Source organism: Lolium perenne, chromosome 7 (assembly GCF_019359855.2).
Source record: "Lolium perenne isolate Kyuss_39 chromosome 7, Kyuss_2.0, whole genome shotgun sequence".
Lineage (NCBI taxonomy): Eukaryota > Viridiplantae > Streptophyta > Magnoliopsida > Poales > Poaceae > Lolium > Lolium perenne.
This window is the reverse complement of record NC_067250.2, coordinates 59,595,137-59,606,728: the sequence shown is the minus strand read 5'-3', so window position 1 is coordinate 59,606,728 and position 11,592 is coordinate 59,595,137.

The window sequence follows — 11,592 nt, the reverse complement described above, 5'->3', positions numbered from 1 at the left end:
AGCAGTGTAACAAAGACAGCAGTAGTGATTATAGTAAATAGCAGGATTAAAATATTGTAGGCATAGGGATGGATGAACAGGCGCTGCATGGATGAGAGAACTCATGTAACAATCAAGGCAGGGCATTTGCAGATAATAATAAAACAGTATCCAAGTACTAAATAACCAGAGGCATGTGTTCCGTATATAGTCGTACGTGCTCGCAATGAGAAACTTGCACAACATCTTTTGTCCTACCAGCCGGTGGCAGCCGGGCCACTAGGGAATCTACTGGTAATTAAGGTACTCCTTTTAATAGAGCACCGGAGCAAAGCATTAACACTCCGTGAACACATGTGATCCTCATATCACAGCCTTCCCCTCCGGTTGTCCCAATTTCTGTCACTTTGGGGCCTCGGGTTCCGGACAGCAATATGTGTATACAACTTGCAGGTAAGATCATAAAACAATGAATATCTTCATGAATCAATAACATGTTCAGATCTGAAATCATGGCACTCGGGCCCTAGTGACAAGCATTAAGCATAACAAGTTGCAACAATATCATAAAAGTACCATCTACGGATACTAGGCACTATGCCCTAACAATCTTATGCTATTACATGACCAATCTCATCCAATCCCTACCATCCCCTTCAGCCTACAGCGGGGGAATTACTCACACATGGATGGGGGAAACATGGCTGGTTGATGGAGTGGCGTCGGTGGTGATGATGGCGATGATCTCCTCCAATTCCCCGTCCCGACGGAGTGCCAGAACGGAGTTTCTGGTCCCGAGACGGAGTTTCGCGATGGCGGCGGAGTTCTGGATGTCTTCTGGCAATTTCGTCTAACCCCCGTGCGTTTTTAGGTCGAAAGCCTTAAGTAGTCCAGAGGGGAGCATCGGTGGGCGCCCGGGGCGACACCACCATAGGGCGGCGCGGCACAGGGGCCCACCGCGCCACCTTGTGGGGTGGGCGCCTCGTGGCCCCCCTCCGTCTCGTCTTCTGGCTCCGTCAATCTTCTGCGAAAATAGGCCCATGGCAATTATTTCCGGGGATTTTCCTGAAAGTTGAGTTTCTGCACAAAAATAAGACACCAAGGCAATTCTGCTGAAAACAGCGTTAGTCCGTGTTAGTTGTATCCAAAATACACAAATTAGAGGCAAAATAATAGCAAAAGTGTTCGGGAAAGTAGATACATTTTGGACGTATTACCGGCCCAATAACAGGAACGTGGGACCCACCTGTGTTTTTGGACCAGCCCACTAGTTTGTTGGGCCAGCCCACTTGATCTATGGTGGACCCCACTTACTAAATGGCCCGGCCCGATAGCAGAAAAGTGGGACCCCACATGCTAAATAGGCCAGCCCAATACCTTCTTGGGCCGGCCCAATTGCTTCGTGGTGGTCCCCACATGTTAAATGGGCTGGCCCTATAACAGGAAAGTGGGTCCCACATGTCTAGTGGGCCGGCCCATTTGCCTGTTGACCGGTCAAACGAGTGCATTCGGCCCGGCCCGCGGGCTTAGTGGGCCAGCCCATATAAATTTTGACCAGTCAACCTTCGAGGTTAGGCCGGCCCACGTAACTAATGGACCAGCCCAGCTGTATAGTTGACCGGTCAAACTAAGTCAGCTGGCCCGGCCCGCAAACTAAATGGGCCGGCCCGCTTAAGGCGTGGCAGGCCTCGTGTGGGCCTACCATCTACCATGGGGTTTCTGCCAGTTAACGCCGTTAACTGCCAGTTAACGGTGTCTGCCACGTGTCAGTTTGCATGACGTCAGCAGTCAACGGGCTCCCGAAAACACATCTGCAACGGTCCGATTTTCCGTGGCGGAAGGGCGCCCGAACGCGACGGACCAACAAAAACGTGGTAGGACTTTGCCTGACGCAGTTTGGACCACAAAACCCATATCGTCGGGTTAGGCCCATAGGCGACGAAAAATGGCCCTTAGCGGACGATTTTGGGACGTTGTCTATTTGAACTTTTCTTGTAGTGCTTGTGTTTGTGTTGGAGCCTCTTTGCATCTTGTTGTATCTTATATGGCTCTTATGAGCGATTAATGGACTATCCTATTTTGGGGGAGTGATATTCCTTTGGGAATTTCATGATCCTAACAATGTGTGTACATGAGGAATATCACTTAGAATTGATATTGCAAGATTATCTAGTCTCTATGTGGTATGTCATCTTCATGAGAAATTCAAATTCCAATGTCCATTAGTATCTCTAGTTGGATCTTTTTTGCCTCTTGTGAAAATAAATTCCTTATCACATTATGGGGGAGTAATAAGCTTTGTGCATATTACAAGCCTAGAAAATGTGAACTTTTGAGGTTGTGTCACATAGAATTGATATTGTAAGTTATATCTCTCATATGTGGCATGTTTGCTCAAACAAGTTCTAATTTGCTTAAATGGCTTAATTGCTAATATCTTTGTGGATCTTATTTGTGAAAGTTCTTCTTGGCATGGTTTTTCACAACGTGTCCCTCAATACACTTTTGGGAAACCATGTGCCTCAAGTCATTCTATTAATTGCTTTGCATGTTGGCACGAATGCTATTAATTGTTTTGCATGTTGGTATGACTAATTGAAGCCATCAAGAAACTCTCTTTGCATAATGGTTAAATCTTATCTTTTACCATATGCTTTATTTGTTGTAAATATGATCTTACATATACTTACAAACTACCACCGGGAAATATTTCCTAATACCTCTTGTCCTAGGACAATTGGCAATCTAATATGAGGTAGATTTTTATTGATGATATTTACATTGGCTCTTGTGTTTAAATTTCCTTATTCATTGCCATGAATTTGTTGTGCTTTGACTCCCATGTGTCTTCCTTGCATCTTATGGATCTAATTTGTCTATTCAAACTTTCTTAGCATTTTAGTAGATATAGGTAGCGTGATGATCCTAGTCTTGTGCATTTTGTATTCATACGCAAAATCCTAGATAATGCACCAATCTTGGGGGAGCTCTCCTATATTTGTTAGAATGCTTAACATCTCTTGATCATTATCAAAAATTTGGTTTTGGGAGACATAAATTTTCTTTTTGGTACTTTGTGCCATCATAAAAAGTGTTGAGGGTTTGGTTTATTGTTGGAACCTTGCTCTCTTGGGAGTTGTTTATCTCATTCCTTTGTATTTGGGTTTAATTAGCTTCTTACAATGAGATAATTCTTTGGAATCAATCTTGTGTTGATTCGATTCTTTGATATAATTTGGACAACCATTATTTCTTGATTTATTTGGAGTTATGTCCAAATTGTATCTTCCTTTGGTTCTTGAAAGTATTGTGCATCCATATTTAATATATGTATATCATATGGCATGTGTGACTTTCTTTGATACAATATATAGGGTAAACTCCATCAAATCCTAATTTGGCTAAGATGTGCATGAAAGTCAATTTCATATCTAAATGCACATAGTTTTGTGGAGTTTGTCCTATATGTTGTAGTGTATCTAACTACTTTGGACCCAATTAGTTTGGGAACCATTTTGTACTTAATTTTGTTTTAGGTACAAGGAGATACATTGGATGCTTGTCTCACACTTAGGAAGATGTGGAGACTTAATGGTAATTTGAGGCAAGCTAGGATGATCAACGAACTCATATCTACTACATCCACACCAATGCTATCTCGGTAACAAGTATCTTCTCATGCATATTTTTCTAGCATCCAACCATGTGGTTGCATCTTGGCATGAATCTCTTGATTTGCAAATATTATGCTTCTTGCAAAGATTTTAATGAAACATCTTTATTGCAAATGTGAATAAATTGAGATGAGCACACATGTTGGGAAGTATATAAAATCATGCTAATGATTCATCCATCCCAACTATGTCGATCTAGCAATTTTATTGCATATCAATTCCTCAAGCCTCTCACATGTGCAATATCGATGAAAGTGCAAATTGAGTTATTTCTTTTGGTATCCTTGTTTGTGATACTTGTTGCCTTTCTCAATGCATCCCAACTATCTTCTATCCTTTTTTGATATTTTTGATGTATTTTTGTGTTTATGGTTGAAGTTCATGAATATACAATAAGATAAAATTGACCCTTTGGCCATGCTATTAAGCAAAAATTCGTATTGGTATATTGCATGACTTTGTCTTGGATATCATGCTATATTTCTTGTGTATCTATTTTGTGTGTGCATGTTTCTTTGTGGATAAACATCTTAGTGATTTTGCCCACTTAGAGAAACTTATACACATAAGAGATGATACATCTCCATTTGATATCTTATTTTTTGTGTGTGTTGATTGGTCATGCTAAGCAATATAATTCATTAAAGACTATGATGATGCTTTTTTTGCTTATCCTTGTAGTAGTCTTATAATATGCTTTGTTATTCCTTTCACATACCCTCTTGGTTGAGCCCTTTATTATGGTGCCTCTTACTTGTTGCTCAACCATTTGTTTGTTGCAAGTATTAAGCTTAATTTTCTATCTATGATCTATTGCAAATGTTTGTGTCTTAAATGGTAATGAGGGAGTGAGGATTCCATGTTATGCATATTGTATTCAAATGTAACATTTTAATTTATGCATGTACCTTGGGGAGCTTCCTCATTTTATTAAAGGCACTATTTTGTGGTCATCATTAGAGTTTGATTCACTTGGTATATTTTGTTTTGAATGATATTATGGGAGTGATGATTCCATGTTTGTGCACTTTTTACTCCAATGTTTTGTGCACAAACCTTGGGGAGCTTCCTCATATTATTTAGAGAAATCTTCTTGATCTTATCATAATATTTATCTTTATTTTTGGTATCTTATTGGTGGTTCATTTGGTTGCTTTCTTAATTTTTTGAAACTTCTTGACCGTGTTATCTTTTTGCAACCTTTGATCCTCTCTATAGTGTGATTCTTTCCAAATATTCGTCATTGGATCCGTGCATTTGATTCCACTCAAAATATGAGAAATGCACACGGTATGGAGGGACTCTCACTATATTGTCCTTCTAAATTTTTCACCCATTCCGGCAATTGGTGCCAATGGGGAGAAGTTTGGAGGGTTTAAGGGAATTTGGTTATGTCTTTGCTTTGTGTTTAAGCATGTGCCTTTCTTGTATTGCATCTTGTTGCTTTGCATAGTTCAATATTTAGAGGAAACTCCACTAGGCTTTGAATGCCAATATATGCAATGAAAGTCAAGTTCATTCACACATGCATATATTATGGGGAGCTTGCTCTATATATTAAACTTGTTTGTTACTTAAATTCCTTATATAAACCCTCTCAAAGAGATTGTCATCAATTACCAAAATGGGGGAGATTGAAAGTGCATGCAGCCCCCATGTGTGGTTTTGGTAATTAATGACAATCCCTATGGACTAATGTTTGCATTGAGTTATATTTGTAGGAGTTGTCCATAGGCAATGCTTGAACCATATGTTGGCTTCAAGGTTGCAATAAGAAGAAATTGATGTAGGATATCAAGTATCAAGTGTGTCTTGAAGATGAAGATGAAGTGAGCCCTCAAGTTACTTCAAGACATCAACATGATGAAGAATGAAGAAATGAAATGCAAGTTCAAGATGAGCCAACTCTAAGAGATCATATGCTTGAAGCTTGCCATCATGGGTATGTGAAGATGCGCCAAAGAAGTAGCTCTCCCATAGTGGAGTATGGGGGAGCATTTCGCATGACTTCATCAAGCAAGCACAATCAAGAAAGGCATTCCATCTTGTTACGGTCAAGACCGTCATCATCAAGGCGCAAGGTTAAGGTTTGCTCTTGATAGGGTTTCTTTCTTACCGGTCTCATGGTGTAGTTGGAGACCGGTTTATAGTTTAGTTGTCGTACTATCAAGAGGGCTCTCGAGTGAGTAACTCAATCGTATCATTTGGAGAGAGCTCAAACCTTTGCATCCTTGCATAATCTTTCTTCGTTGCTATTTGTATCTTATCCATGTGGTGATTTAGAGCTTGTGGTTATCCCCATAGCAAGCTCTAGTTCATCGAAAACGGACTCCGCATGAATCACTTGTTGCGTTTTCGATAATGGAGTTTTTCTCAGTTTTTCGTATTGAGAGGTTTCACTCTAAAATACATAGAAAAACCTACCCCACTTATTCTTAAGATTTTCACTCTTTGTGCGGTAGGCTTTGTCATCCTCTTTACAACAAAATTGGTTTCACCTAAATCCAAGTCTCCTATCTCAAGTTGTTGCATTTTCCATATTGGAGGTTTTATCGGTTTGCCTTTTATAGATAGGTAAAACCTTTATTCATTTTTTTCTATCCTCCTTTGCTGGACTATGATATTTCTATGCATATTGTTGTAGAGCTCGTTGTTGTGATTTCAACGAGTCCAAGATCATCGAAATCGGAGTCGGGATGCAAAAGTTCTTAAGGTTTTCGTATCGGGTGTTTGAGTAAAAACAGGGGGGCCGGAACTGCCGCCGGGCCGGCACTGCCAGCGGAAAAAGGCCAGCACTGCCTGCCACCCCGGCACTGCCGGTGGAACAAGGACGGCACTGCCGGCCTGTCGCGATTTTGGCCCCAACGCGCAGAAATCTAAGACCCCTATTTAAGGCCTTCTTCCTCCTCTTTCTCCCCACTTCTTTTTCCTCCTTTGGCTCTCCACCATTGTTGACCTTGAGAGCTTGCCACATCCCTCTACTCCTCCAATGATTATTGAATCCTTTTGAGGGAAAGGAAGAGGAGATCTAGATCTACAATTCTACCAATCAAATCCATCTCTTTGTGAGTGGAACTCTCTAGATCTTCATCTTGGTGTTCTTTGTGAATTCCTTTGTTCTTCCTCTCTTATTCCCCCAATAGCTTTTGTAACTTTGTTGGAATTTTAGAGAGAATGACTTGAGCATCTTTGTGGTGTTCTTACCATTGCATTTGGTGCATCGGTTTGAGTTCTCCACGGTGATTCGTGGAGGTGAAAGCAAGAAAGTTGTTACTCTTGGGTTCTTGGAACCCTAGACAGATTCTAGGCCTTTGTGGCGATTTGTTGGGAGCCTCCAATTAAGTTGTGGATGTGTGCCCCAATCTTTGTGTAAGGCACGGTTTCCGCCTCGAAGGAAATCCCTTAGTGGAACCGTGACCTAGGCCTTTGTGGCGAGGGTCACCGGAGAATAAGGTGAGGCGCCTTCGTGGCGTTCGGTGTGTGGTGTGAGTACCGCATCTTGGGGTGAGGCCTTTGTGGCGTTGGTGTGCATCGAGCAACCACACCTCAAGGTGAGCCTCTTGTGGCGTTCGGGAGCACTAAGCCACCGCACCTCTCCAACGGAGATTAGCACTCGCAAGAGTGTGAACTTTGGGATAAATCTTCGTCTCCCGCGTGCCTCGGTTATCTCTATACCCGAGCTCTTTACTTATGCACTTTACCTTGTGATAGCCATCGTGCTTGAAGTTATATATCTTGCTATCACATAGTTGCTTGTATTGCTTAGCATAAGTTGTTGGTGCACATAGGTGAACCATAGTATATAGGCTTTGGGCTTGACAAAGTAAACGCTAGTTTTATTCCACATTTGTTAAGCCCATCTCGTAAAAGTTTTAAACCACCTATTCACCCCCCCCCCCCCCCGTCTAGGCGACATCCGTGTCCTTTCAATAGGATGACGATATCGAATAGTAATGTTGTTTATCGCTCTACAATCTACGCACATACGCCATGTACCATCTTTCTTAGGAACTAGAATAACAGGAACATCACAGGGACTTAGGCTGATGCGGATCTAACCTTTGTCGAGTAGCGCTTGTACTTGCTTCTGTATCTCCTTCGTTTCTTCGGGGTTCGTTCTATATGGTGCCCGATTGGGCAGCGAAGCTCCGGGGATCAAGTCGATTTGATGCTCAATACCTCGCAATGGTGGTAGTCCTGCGGGTACCTCCTCCGGAAACACGTCGTCGAATTTCTGCAAAACATTAGAAACACCAAGAGGAAGAGGGGTCATGTCGTTAGAAACCAAAACCATACCCCTGTACAAGAGCACAAGAGGCATGGATGTAGGATCCTCACTAAATTCTCTCATGTCTTCTTTGGTGGCTAATGAGACTAAGGAATTCACTCTCTCACTTTTTGTTATATCACTCACGACATCACAATTCTCTCGCCTATCTAAAGGAGTATCCTCCAAGTTTACTTCAACTTTCTGACTGGATTCATTGACAATTTGTTGTGGTGACATAGGCTGTAAGTTGACTTTCTTGCCCTTGAACTCCAAGTGATATGTATTGGCACGGCCATTGTGTTGCACAAAACGGTCATAGAGCCAAGGCCGACCCAATAGTAGGTGACACACCGTCATAGGAACCACATCAAAATCAATGGAATCCTTATACGGTCCAATTGCAAACTCAACACGCACCATGTGGTTTACCTTCATCTCACCATTGTCGCTCAACCACTGAATATAGTTTGGATGCGGGTGCGGTAGATACTTCAACTTCAGCTTGGTACACAACTCCTTGCTTGCTAAATTGCGGCAACTCCCGCCATCAATAATGACCTTGCAAGCCTTGTCAGGACCAACTAAAGCCTTTGTTTGTAACAAATTGTAGCGCTGAGTAGATGCACTAGGCAACACATTAAAAGCACGCTGAGACACAACAATAGTGCGAGCTTTAGACGGATAAGCATCTACAGCATCACTGTCATAGTCATCATCTTCTGGAGCATTTGGATCAACATCATCCCCACTCTCATACTCATTGTCCTCATTAATAATCATGACCTTGCGGTTAGGACAATCCCTCCTAAAGTGACCCTTGCCACCACATGTATGGCAATTCATATCGCGGTTGCGCGCAGTACATTCTAGAACCACTCGTACTTGCAGAAGATTCGGACTTCTTTGTGTTGGACACATTGGAGACCGGTTTGCTAGGCGGAGTAGAATAAGGTGTAGAGCGCGTAGATGGCGCCGGAGCCGTTGATGGGGGCACCCTAGGCATGAAGCGCCCATCTCCCGTAGTACGGCTTTTAACCTTAGCTTCGTTAGCCAACTGTGATTCAGCTTCTCTTGCATGATGTAGCAACTCATTCATAGTGGTGTAACTGTAATGACGAACAATGCCTTTGATATCATACTTCAAACCATTGAGAAAACGAGTCATTGTCATCTCAAGTGATTCTTTGACACGGCCACGCTGCATTAGCATCTCCATCTCCATGTAATATTCATCAATAGTCTTCACACCTTGTCTCAATAGGGTCAACTTATCAAATATATTGTGCAAATAATTTGTGGGCACAAAACGCTCGTTCATTGCCGACTTCATAGCACGCCATGTGATAATATGAGGTTCACCATCTTCTTCGCGAGCACTAACATATCGATCCCACCAACGCAATGCATAGCCATCAAATTTGTAAGAAGCAAGCTTGATCTTCCTATCTTCAGTGTAATTATGTAGGCGCCATAACTTCTAAATCTTCAGCTCCCAAGTGAGGTATTCTTCAACATCGGCACCTCCTTCAAACTTGGGTATGGAGAACTTAGGCTTACCCAATCCATCTTCTTCCTCAAACCCACGACCTGGACGTCGGAGTTCAGCAAACCCACGAGGACGATTACCACGTGGTGCACCTCGAGCATTATGTGCGTCATCTTGAAGCTCAGGATCTTCGTCGTCTTGTTCTTGTTGTTGTTGGGTCAAATTCTCAACAGCTTGTCGCAAATCTAGAAGACTGCGTTGTATATCCGTCATTTGATCTTTCATTGTAGTGACGGTCTCACATGTAGTATCCAGCTTCTAGGAGATCCCTTGGACCGTTCCCCTAAGCTCATCATCCTGAGTGCGGAATTCACGTCGCATCTCATTACGAAGAGCCTCATACTCCTCCATGTCATCAAATCCGCGGAGTTCTTGTTCTCCTGGTTAACAATTTTTTCATCATTAGCAGACATGGTTAGTAGGTTAGTGCACTAAATCAAAAATATATGGTGGTACTCTCACAACTCACTCAAAACTGATAAAAAAGGAAATATTACCGCTCCAAAGTGAATTAGTATTGCTTACCACTTGTAGTGACAACTAGTGCACGGATGTAGCAAAGCGAATATCAAGGGTATAAGAACAATCACACGGCAAAGCAGGGTATATGTGGGGCTGTAGGTGGGCTACCTATCTGCACCAATAACAAGCTCTAGCGCTGACCGTAGGCAACCAATGATACTCACACAAGGCGATAAATGTGGCAATGCAACTATATGGATGAAAGGTTGCAATGCACTAGAGAGACGCTAGCAAAGCTCAATGAGACAGGCACAAGATTTCTCAACTACGGGTGCAGTAAAATAAACTTAGGCCTTCACTTGATTCTTCTAGCACTTCACTTTCTTTTTGGATTTTCTTTTTATCACACGCAGCTATGAAGCTCTTTTTGCTTCTTTTCGATTTTCTCTTTTTTTTGATTTTATGACTCAACTCCTGGATAACACGGCCAACAAATAATGCAAAGCACCAAAACCCTAATGAGCAGCCTGTCGAGCGGTAAAACTAGTCTCTTCTGGGGAAGTTCCTAATCACCTATATCGAAAGGATGTGGCTATGGTTTGGACAAACACACTGTATGCTATGTGGACTCGGAGCAACAAAAACTGACTCTAGATGAAAGCGGAAACACAAACCCTAACAATACTAGATGGAAGAAAAAGATACGCAAAAACAACTACGAAAAGCAACTAAAACTTGAAATTAGTGCAATCTAAGGCTATGTCAAACCCTAACCCTAACTTTTTATGGCTTTTTCTGGATAGGAAACACTCACAACTCAACTATGGGGTGGATTGTGGATGGCTTACCGAGGAAACGCTGAAATCTGACACCAAGATGATAAGGGGTGGCCCGATCTTCTCAGTAAGCAATGGTAGTGATGATGATCACGGGATGAACACAGCGGAGAATCACGGATGATGAAGTGGATGATAACTGGTATGACGTAACGAGATCTCTCGATTGGTCCCTGTCGCCAATGCAACAGCTCTCAACCCTGCAAGATATTCGCAACTCCACACACTTGTGCACGTAGCCGCCGACCACGAAGCGGTAAGTTGCAACCTTCTAATTCCCAATGGAACAGCAGATTACACAAGACTTTCAGATCTACACCAATATCAAGCAATATGATGTAGGGGATTCAATAGTTTTGAAGAGCAAACAACTAAGAACTAGGGTTTATCTTAAACGTGGTCTAAGGCAACTTTGGGGGCGTCCTGGGCACTTATATGGGCGTCCGAGATGACCTCAGGTCGAAAAAGTACGAAAATAACCGACCAGAATAGATTTGGTCGAGACAGACTCGGACACGGCCGGTCTGGGGACCGGTCGATCGGGCCTGGGACCGGGCTGGCCGGTTCAAACCGGGCCAGGGACCGGGTGGCAACCGGGGGCTGGAATTGTCGCGCAGTAGCCTGTCCGGTTGGCATCAGCAGGGCGCCCGGTTGGCGCCGGGGTGGATCCAGCGGACCGCCCGGTCGGACCGGAGCAGGGACCGGGCGTGCCGGCGTGGCGGCCGGTCTGACCGGGTGCTGGGCCGGCCTGGACTTCGTCTTCCTCTCTCGCGCATGCCTCCCGCTCCTCCCTCGCGCGTCCATGGAATATCTTCATGTCCAGCT